Here is an 11,294-nt window from a genome sequence, read left to right on the forward strand (position 1 = left end):
ATAATTGTGAAATATTTCACCAAGAATAATAACTAAGACATGTTGTCCATACGAAAATCGTTGCAGGAAAGATAGCTAAATTTTAATTTAATGTCAAGTGTATGCAATACAGGATTTTAAATGAAAAAATCTTTTGAACGTCACACTATTTTTATGTATGAACATATAATAAACAAACTATAAAAATATGTTATAGGAAGCATTATAGTAAGGTTGTTTGTGTTATGTGTAGAATGAACTATTAAACAGATTGCAATAAAATTTTATATAACTTCGTTTCTCAGATTTCGAGTAAAGGGCATCATTTTATCATTAAATAAATAAAATATATACTTCCGAAATATATAATTAATTTAATAAAGTCCCATCACGCAGACAAATCTAGGGCAGACATGTAAATGCTTAGAATTAGTAGGATGATAGCCCATGGAGTAATGCCAACAGAAGGTGTTAAAAACGAAATGAAACTGTGTTGTTTACAGAAGAGTCCAGATACAGTTTGGGCACTGACGACTGCCATGTTCGTGTTTGGAGAACCAATAGTTATAGACTCAATTCCTCCTACACTTTGTATCGGGACAGTCCCCCAGAGCTGGTGTGATAGTCTGGAGTGCCATCACATTCAACGGCAGGTCACCTCTAGTCGTGATCTAAGAAACCGTGATGCCCAGCGGTTTGTTAGTGACATCCTGCAGCTATACGTGTTGCCTCTCATGGCAGGATTCTCAAGAGCCGTTTTCCAACAGGATGATCTTGACCATACGCAGCAAGGATGTCACAGAACTGCCTTTGCCACATTGCCACACTTTCCTGGCTTGCCCGGAATATTGATTTCTCATCGATCGAACACGTGTGGGATCACCTGGAACCCCAAATTGGACAGCCTATGAATTTGGTCAAAATATAGAGCCGATTTCCGAACTGTGGACCAAGATGCCGCAGGACATAAAGCAACTATATGCCTCAATCCCACCTGTATCAGATCATGTATTCGTGCAAGAGGTCGTCCAACAGGGTACTAGAACCGCCTTTCATTTGTAGTTTATCCTGCGATAAACGATTCATCTGATTTCATTTTGTAATCACTTACTCATTTTACACTTGTAATCACTTGTAATCACTTACTCATTTTACACTTGTAATCACTTGTACACACACACACACACACACACACATGTAAAATTTCGTTCGATTACGAGAATTCCTTCTTGGTGCACTAAATTTTTTGGCAATGAGTGTAATATTGAAAAGTGATAAGTGTATGAGCAACAGTGTACTGTATTAAATGCAAAATCCATTTGTGCATTGAGGCAAATAAAAATTGCTTCAAAGCATGTTATATGTAAATATAGAATGTCAAATATTGTACAAAAACAGTTAATTGAACCAATTTTACATGAACAGAAGAGTTTGCATTTTGTACAGGTAGAGATCCATTGTGTCATATATGACACATACCATTTTTTAACGACCGAAAACAAACAAAAATTAAAAAAAAATGATAATTTACTAACAAGTGACACCCAAAGGTCAATAAAATAACAAAACTTCAATTTAAAAAAAAAGGTTTTTTAGTAGTGGATCTCAAGAGGTTATCAGATCTGGTATAAATTATAATGATTTAATTACTCTTATTTAACAATTATAATTTTCCAAAATAAAATTAATAGTGAAGAAAAATGTAACAGAAGCAGTTGTGAATGTAGTGAAATTTTTTTATTATGTAATATGTTTATTTAACAACTTTTCTAAAAGAATTTTTATAAGTTAATTTTACTATCCGTTATGAAAATTTCATAATGGATCTGACTGTATAGAAGTATAGAAAAATGTATGATATAGTGTTAAAACAAGTGTCAAAAATGTTATGTTTCAAATAACTTAAAAATTATTTTATGTAAAAGTTACCTACGTACTGTACATCAAAAGTAATTACATTTCACTCTCTCATATCCAAATTAACGTGCGCTAAAGTAATAGAATACTGTATTAAAAGAACGGAATTAGGGAAGTGTAATAACTTTTAAACAAGACTGTAAAATATCGACATATATCTTACAGTATGCATATCAAAAATGTCTATTTTGACTTTAACATATTTTTTTCACGTTTGCAATTACAATTAATTTTGAAAGAATTGTGTTAAAGTCGCTTGCTTTGATTATTCCGGACAAAGGAGAGTGCTGATACCGGAGTGCAAGATCTGACAGAGTTTATTGTATTTTCGTTGTTCAAGTGGAACTACTTTTTCGATTGCATTTATTCTCAATTTTATTATTTTAACTTGAATTTGATTTGTGTTAATTTAACGTTTCTACTCTTTAATTCGTTATTTGCAGTTAAGTAATTATAAACAGTAAGTTAAACAGACAGGTTTTGATATCACTAGCAAACACCATTACAAAATTATCTTCATTATATTGAATATTGATTTAAGAATTGAAATGGTTATATGATATCGTTTTTCAATTAGAGAAAGGGTAATTGAATATCAGATATAAATGTTATTAAAAGTTTACAGAGCAGATTTGTACATGCACACAAAGAATTTTATTTAATTTTCCAGTTTTAGAAATTCTAAATTTACTAGAAGTCATGGTGTATTTGCTCTTCTGTATTTATCTTCTTATTGTAAATAAAAGGAATAATTCTGTTTATTTCACTGTACTACAATATTTAATATGAATATTTATTTTTCATTTTCAAATTTTCAAGAACAGTTCATTTCGTGGTGATATTTAATATGGAACACATAAATATGTTTGTAGGTATCATATTGAGAATTGATAACTTTTAAGAATAAAATTTTTTCTGTTATATAAAACTTAATGAGACAATCTGCACGTAATTTATGTTGGAAATAAACTGAATATTAAATTGTAAAAGCTGTTATAATTGCTCATGTTGTAAATAACTAAAAATGTAGTCCATGAGAAAATCGAGGCAACAAAAAAGTCTATGTTTACTTAAATGTCATTCTACGAATGAAACATGAAAAGTAAACCTATTAATTAATTGTTAATTGCATATTGATGTCTTTTTTAAATTAACCATAAATTGATATATTCAGTTGAATTGGTTAATTCCTTTTCAATCCGGAAAAAGAAAAAGTCTTTCCAGTAGACTATCTCACAGTCTTTCAGGTTATAAAACTTCTTAATTGTTTTTCTACATATGCATTTCGGGACAGTTTAATTTTCTGGCCCTTCCTCGATGCTATAAAATAAAATTCGGATATTGAATTGTTTTAACATAAAACAACGCGAGTAGAAAATATTTAATAACCATATTTAATTCACGCTTCTAAGATACTTCAGAGTTCCGTTTACAATGTTTTATGCCAAGACAATTTTTTTTTACATTTTCTAGGGCTGTATTACATCGATGTCACACTAGTAATTATGAACCATAATCCTTAGTGATATTATTTGATAAGACTATTTATGAAATATAATAATTGCAATAATAACATACATACGAGTTTTTTTCTTTCCTTAAAAATATTCCATTTCTTAAAACATATATTCAACTTGAGCCCAGCAGTATAAGTTATTTTATCTTTGAAAAGTTCCGCAGCTTATAAAATCTCTTAAAACTAACAATATAATTTCTTTTTTCGCAACAATGTTTAATTCTTACAATATAAAATTATTGACTTTTTGCCTCCTCTATTATGTTATACCATTGTTGGTCGATTTGCGTACCATTGGAAATATTTATTAAATTATTACTATTATTATTATTATTGTATTTTATTATTTCTATGTGTTCTTTGAATTTACGTTTGTATATGTTTTTCTCATAGTGTAAGACTTTAATGTTCTTTCTATCTATTTGGCAATTATTATTTTTAATGTGGTTGATTCTCCTTGGTTCAACCACATTAAGAATAGTAATTGCCAAATTGTAAAAACGTTTAATTTGAATTTTGTATTCCATTCATGGAACGAAAGCGTTTCAATTTCGTCTTTCAGCATGATGATGGCCTATGGATGAGGCCGAAAATGTTTGTTTCTGAATTAAATATATCTCGGCAACGAAAAAAGGTGTTTTGTATCTATTTAATGGTTTGCTGAGAACTCTCTGTTATTATTACAACATCCACTGAGACCGAAAGATCTCTCTGTTGAGATCGTGTTCGGCAGTAACCATTTTGAAATAGTTAAATTATCTTCATTTTTAGAGTAATAATCAATCGTATTTATAATTTTTATGTGCCTCTGCAATCAGGAAGGTAATGGAAGCAATTATCAAGAGTAAAATCAAGTAAACAATGCAAGGAATATACAGCACAATACTGTATTTCTTTCTTTCCTTATAATTATTATTCGTTCTCGCAAAATTTTCCTCAAAATAATAGGAAAGCAATTCAATTTACTTAGTTCGACTTTAATTGCCATATAAGAATAATCATTTGAGCTGAACGTTTGTTCGAATCTAAAATCTTATTTCTTGAGCAATGAAGACAGGAATTGTTCTATGCGTGTTATGTCTATTCATAATATTGTGTAAATCGAACGATGTTTATGAAAGAGAGACAGGAAACAGTACAGAAAAGATGGGTTTGAGCGAATTAGATAAAACAGTAAAAATTTTGAATGCAGCGGAAAATAACTTCAAAAAGTTGACAAAATCTATGGTCAAATTCGCGCTACCGTATTTAATGAAACTTTCCGAAGAAACGAATTTAACATCGTCAGGTACTAAGAGTGGAGTCATGTTTATAAGTGATTTAACACAAATGAAAGAATGGCCATTACAACGTAAGAATTAATAAATATTTATTGCTGATTCTTTGATATAAATAGCATCACTTAAAGTTTATTTATTGTAGTTGAATAGAAATAAAATGCGTATATTCAAATGCGTGAAAATAAAATCAATACGATTTAAATAATTTTAATATACTTTAAGAAATTTTTAAAAAGACGCTGTTTTTGGTCATAATTTTTTAGATTAGGGATCGGATGGTAGAACTCGTCTTTACTCTAGCACATATTGTACTTTCGTACAGCGAATTATACAAAGATATAAAGATTGAATTTTATACTTGATCGGTCTTAGTTCTAAATATTACCCATTAGTAATATAGGATTTTATTAAAAAATAACTTCTGTATAATTAACTTAAATAAATGAAAATCTTTCTGGCATCAATAGTTATGTAATTTGTAATGTTAACATAATTGTTTAATAACTCATTTTTACATGTTTTTCCTGGATTTACATTGTAAAAAATGTAATTAACTGTGTGGTATGGTAGATATGATTCCTAGTAATAATGTGCGATTCTTCATTGAAAAACTTTCCTCGGGATATTCTCTTAGTTATTTACAATATAATATATCATTATAATCATTTATTGTAAGTGTTCCATCTAAGTAAATTTTATAAATTGAAATTTGAGTATTTAACAAGCATTTCTTTTTGAAACAGTAATAATATTTGGCAGAATCAGCAGTCTCTAACAAACCAGACTGCTATGATTTATGTTGTAGTACGTAATAAGTGAGTTATATATATATATATATATATATATATATATATTATATATATATATATATATATTTTGCTGAACAATAAACTGAAATTCAGGACATCTTAATCATACTTACGAGTGAAGTTACTAATATTCAAATTTTTATTTATGTTTTGAATATGGTGGTGGTGCTGGTGACAAATGGTAAAAATGTCTCTAGTGCTGCTTTTGCCAGTTGTGGCTAAGCTTCTAACTGTTTACACCAGAACTGTTCTAAGTCTAGTTGCTCACATTCCATTTTCACACGCGCAGCATCTATTTTTTTTTTTTTTTTTTTTTTAATTTTTAAATTTCTCTCGCACCCCTGACGGTGCACGCATCCCAGGTCAAGAACCACTGTATTAGACACATGAAATAAACTTGGGGGTTCCACATGCTGAGACGTAACTACCACCGTTCTGTTATTGTTGTCCATTTACCTACTAGTGGTCATGAAGTGATATCTTCTTATAATGATAATTAAAACTAAAACTTTATAAACAGTTATGATTGAATAAATTAACTCAAAGTACAATTTTCTATTACAGGTTAACAGTGCCAGTAATTTGTTTTGTAGCATCAGCAATTATCTTGCCTCTTCTAGGAGATGGTCCTGATTGGAATGACATGTTAAGCGATGTACATGAAATTGTAGAAAACTGGCTCAGATATGTTTTTCATTACAGTAATTTCATAGAATACATTGCCTCAAACGCCGATGTAAAAATTAAAACTTAATAAATTTAACGTATTTTAAAATACGTAATTTACTAAATAAATGTGATTTCATTTACAGAAACTCGACCATATATAGTATATAAGAGCTTTGTATTAGCAAAGTCTTGTGGCTATACCTTTATTCTACGTAAACAACAGGTATGTTTTCTCGTTTTTATTTCTAATTATAACTCTTTCTAACCTTCGATAACTGTAGAGCTATTTAATACTGTTCAATTTATGTTCGGCCTTTGCTTTCGAAGTATAAATAAAATATTAACATATTATCGATAAGTAATTAAGCGTTTCTTTTTGTATTATTTTTGTAAATTGTTTATTTGAAAATTCGCTTATAGTAGATTGTCAGTTTTGCCGAAAGCTGGTTATGAATGTCTCAGTAATATCAATAATATAACGCGAACTAAATGTGTAATAAAAATAAAAATTAATTACGTATATGTCAGAAAACATCATGTTTAATTCTGCGTAATTTAAATGCTATATAGAACAGAAATGAATGTACATTGTTTAATTATAGATGGCCGAAATATGGAAAAATTATCACAGTGATGTTAATTGTGGCAGGAGTTGTATCACACATTATTAATACAATTATATTCCAAGATCATACAAGGTTTGGTTACTCTACTGATCCTAGGTAAGTACTTAAATTTTTTATAAATTTATTTACAGTACATTAGAGTGTAGTTTTAAAATGCATATACAATAGAGAGTCGTTAATCCGAATCAATTGAGGACTGGGGTTGTTCGGATAACTGATTTTTCGGATAACAGATTATGTACGGAAAAATATATTAACCTGTCCGATGGTGAAATTTTTCTCCGTTGCGAGTCGCTTCGTGTTGAATTTTCGTCGATTTTAAGCCTAACGAAAGTTTTTACAATAATAATCGAGGCTATTGTACCGTTAAAAATTATTTTTTTTTATTTTGTACAAACAAAATAACTATATTGAAAAATATAAAAAGACATAAAAATTATACTTTAGAAGTAAATCTAGTATCAAAGAAGTTCGATTCAGCACGACGCAGTCCGACTGGAAAGCGTTCGGATAACCGTTGTTTGGATAAACGACTCTCTACTGTATATATTTTCACACAATAAAGGGAGTATTGAAATTTTATTATCAAGTAGAGTAATACAATATATCAACACATTTCACATTTTAAGATACTACTACCGAAACCGAAACGTTTCTTCACGATTTGTTTGAAATATCTTGTACTGCCAATTTTGCAAGATATTAATTATTATAAACACAAGATTAAAGAATGATATACCGGGTGATGTTTATTATAGTATTCCTATTCAACGCTGTCCAGAGAAATAATTAGCAATTTCAATGCAACCAAATACTGTATGGTAGACAAACACAATAAATTTACATAAAAATATCATACCAAAACCATCTGATATGAGAATCAATAGCACTATAAACAAAGAAAAAGGAGCCAAATCTTAATTCGTGGGACTTGTCGTAGTGGGCAATTAAAAGTGCTGTTTATAGAAGACAAATGCTAATTTGGCATTTTCAAAACAACGTACCTTGCTGTATGTAAAATGAATCACATATGACCAATTCTAATCGGCTTATCAACACACTGTTCTTCGAATACAGATTTTGCAGTATCAGAATGGGGACCATACTGAGAAGTATCCGCTGCATCTCTAAGATGTCTATATGATGTAAGAGTTTTATACAAATAAAACTGATTTGGCTCGCTGCGTCAAAATTCCCTAGTAGTGAGAATGAGTACAAAATTTTATATGAAAATATTTTCTGCGTGATATGAAATTTCTGATACCAGTTATGATGGCTTTTGGACAGCTCTGTACCTCTGTAAATAGCGTTGAATAGAAATACTTAGTTTACCATCATACAATATTTTGGAGTCGTTATTACTTTTGTTTTTAATATTATTAATGTACTATGAAAAGTTCAACCTTCTCACAGCATGATATGCATAAAAACATGATCTGCAAAATGAACAAATGTTTTCATTCATAATGAGATAAAAATTCGACTGCAAAATAAGGTAACGTGATTTTTTTAATAACTTTTTTCTTCCCTATAGACACTAAGGTGTATTTTTTAACAAGTGCATTACGCCCACCGTAACGAGATCCACTGTAATGTGTAGCCAAGGACTACACATATTCCAGTACATATATTAAAATGAACAAACTCCTAAAAGTTCTTCAGTTTTCAACCTGTCTAAGAAAAATTCGGGCATAAGATATGAGTATGGTTTTCCGTTCTTCATATTTGTTGATAGGCTCTGAAACGGATAATTCTTCATAATATGCAGAATATAGATTGGCTGTGTTTTAATGTGTTCTTGGAATTCATCAATTTCTTCTTATAGTTTGTTGTTGTTTAAAATAGGAAAATTTCAAATTTCTTTTAATTTTGCTTGTAATGCTACTATATTAATATTTCTTATATCGTTTTTTTTTCTTTTTGTTTTTTTCAGAAAACTTGTAATTGTGCAAATCACAATTACAGGACACCTTATTATTCACATCTCAGCTCATTTTTTACTGGATTTTTATTTGGATGCTTTCTGTCAAAGAAAAAAGAAATTAAATTTGGATATGTAAGTATCAGTGTTTTTTGGAAATGCATACAATTTCATAAATATCATTTAATCAAAATAACGAGTATTCTTAATTAAACTACTCTTTAGAGTAGTTTAATTAAGAATCTATGTCTACTCAAGAAATGCAAAAGATATTTCGGTTAGAAACTACAGTAGTGCCAAAAAATTTCTTCATGACAGTTTTAACACTGTAAGCATAAACATTTTATTTGTACAATACTCTGATGCTATACAGATATTTCAGCGATGCGAGGTTAATTACAAGTATAAGCCTAACTACGAATATATGAGATCTGAGAGAGATGAACAGTGTGTTTTACACTCGACTTTATCCTTTCTGATGCTATTCATATGCAGTGCAATACTACATTTTCATGGTGCCAACAACACGTCACCCATAAATCATATTTTTTGTATCCACAAATGTAACTTTTATCCGCTGCTCGCAGCACCAAAAGTAACATCGTTACAAGATTTAATACTAATTTAGTTTTTTAGTTAATTTTCGTATATCCTAGAATGTTACCACGGCAAATTTACTTGTATTCAAATGCTAAACCTATTTCTATAGTTCGTTGAATAGGGGGTTTTAATTTTGATTACCGAAGATTTAGTAATTTTAGTTTTACTAAGTCAGTTTTAGTAATTGCTTGGTTGTTAATGTTCGATAATAAAAACTCTTACTATATTTATAAGATTGTTAATTTTATTATTAAAATGTACAGTTTTCATTCTTCTTTCATTATGTTCAAACGTATAAATTTATTCAATATTTTTCTTATAATTCATCACTTTATTTTGATTTTAACTTAAAGAATTTAAATATATATATATATATTATATCTGAGTGAATAAAGAAACAATACTATTCTATGTACAATAGTGTCTCGTACTTTGAATTTAATTCATTTTAGAAGACCGTTCGAATTTTGAATCGTTCCAGATCGTATCAATTTTTTTCAATAGAAAGTAAAGTAATTTATTGCATATCCCAAAGAATACCAATTTCAATCAACTTAAAACATCAAATACACATAATGTAAAATAAAAGTAACATCATTAAATGCCCTGAAAATATATTAAAACACGAAAACAGTAAACAAAGTACATAAATATTGTATAACGAGCATCGTCACAATGCCAGGCTGCAATTTTTAACCATGTTTTTAATTTACATAATTTAAAATATATGCTGTCCACCTCAGATTAGTATTGTCTTGCCACTATACATAATAATTTTCATTTAGCAGTGAAGTCTGTAGGTTATTTCTTAACTGCATTCAGGTGAAAGGTTTGAATTGAAATAACGAGACTTGTAGTTTCCATCGAAAGTTCGTGTATTGATCTTCTGATGCAAAAAGATTTATTGTGTGTATTTAACAGCTTTCGTTATTCAATATAGATATGCAATGTAATGATAACAGTTGTGAGATTTAACACATCATTAAGATTGTATCCTTTGTGAAGAAGTGTAGTTCATACTTCCTACATTTCGCTTGGATAAACACAAGTTGAAACAGTTTCCGATAAACAGCATATCAGCCATAAGTTATTACTTTTAGAAAAGATATAAAGCCTTAGAAACAGTAACAAAACTTTGTGATGTGTATGGAAAAGATTCCCTTTTCTAGAAATTTTGAAGTAGAGGATACGAAAAATACTAAGCTCCGAAATGCTGTCTTGGGAGAAAAATTGATAAAATAAACAAATAACACAAAATACATGTAATCGAACACAGGAAATAAAGATAAAAATAACACTGAAAATACCATTTACTAGTGTAAGAATGCAAGTATGCAGACGCGAGTCTAGTAGCGAGTGAAAAATTGCAAGCAATAGTCCCCATAAAGAAAATCTATAGCAAGGGAGAAATGAAAATTATCGCTGGCGAGAGCGAACTTCTGTCTGGCAAAAAAAATGGGTATTATAGAGGTAAAGGCATTTATCTGATTCGTGGAAACACATAATATATTGAAAAGTGAAATTTATGGTAGGCTCATAGAAATGTATGGCTATGTTGTTGGGTGAGATGAAACGGGCACAGGCGAGAAACTAAATTAAGAAAATGGAAATGTTTTCCTGTAATATATTCACACGAATGAGTACATTTTATTAACTTACCAGACCCGGGAAATTTACATATTAAAATCTCCCTTCATATAAGTTACACTAGAGGTGAGATACCTGAAGCCATTAGTCTATAAGAAGAATTTGGTGTCTTCTAATGCAAGTTAATGACAAAAATAACTCTATTCAAAAGTATTCTTTGGCGTTTTATACGAAGGTCGAGGTTTAAATGTAAGCTTTTTAAACGTTTAGATTATTAAGTGTTTAAAAACAAGAGATATTGTTATTTAATAAATATCAAAATTTATTTTTTTAAATTAATGCATATTTTTTCTTCGTCAGTGAATATTGTACTTAATGGTAATATTCGTA

This window comes from Centruroides vittatus, unplaced genomic scaffold (genome assembly GCF_030686945.1).
Source record: "Centruroides vittatus isolate TY-2023 unplaced genomic scaffold, ASM3068694v2 contig_318, whole genome shotgun sequence".
In the NCBI taxonomy this organism is placed as follows: Eukaryota; Metazoa; Arthropoda; class Arachnida; order Scorpiones; family Buthidae; genus Centruroides; species Centruroides vittatus.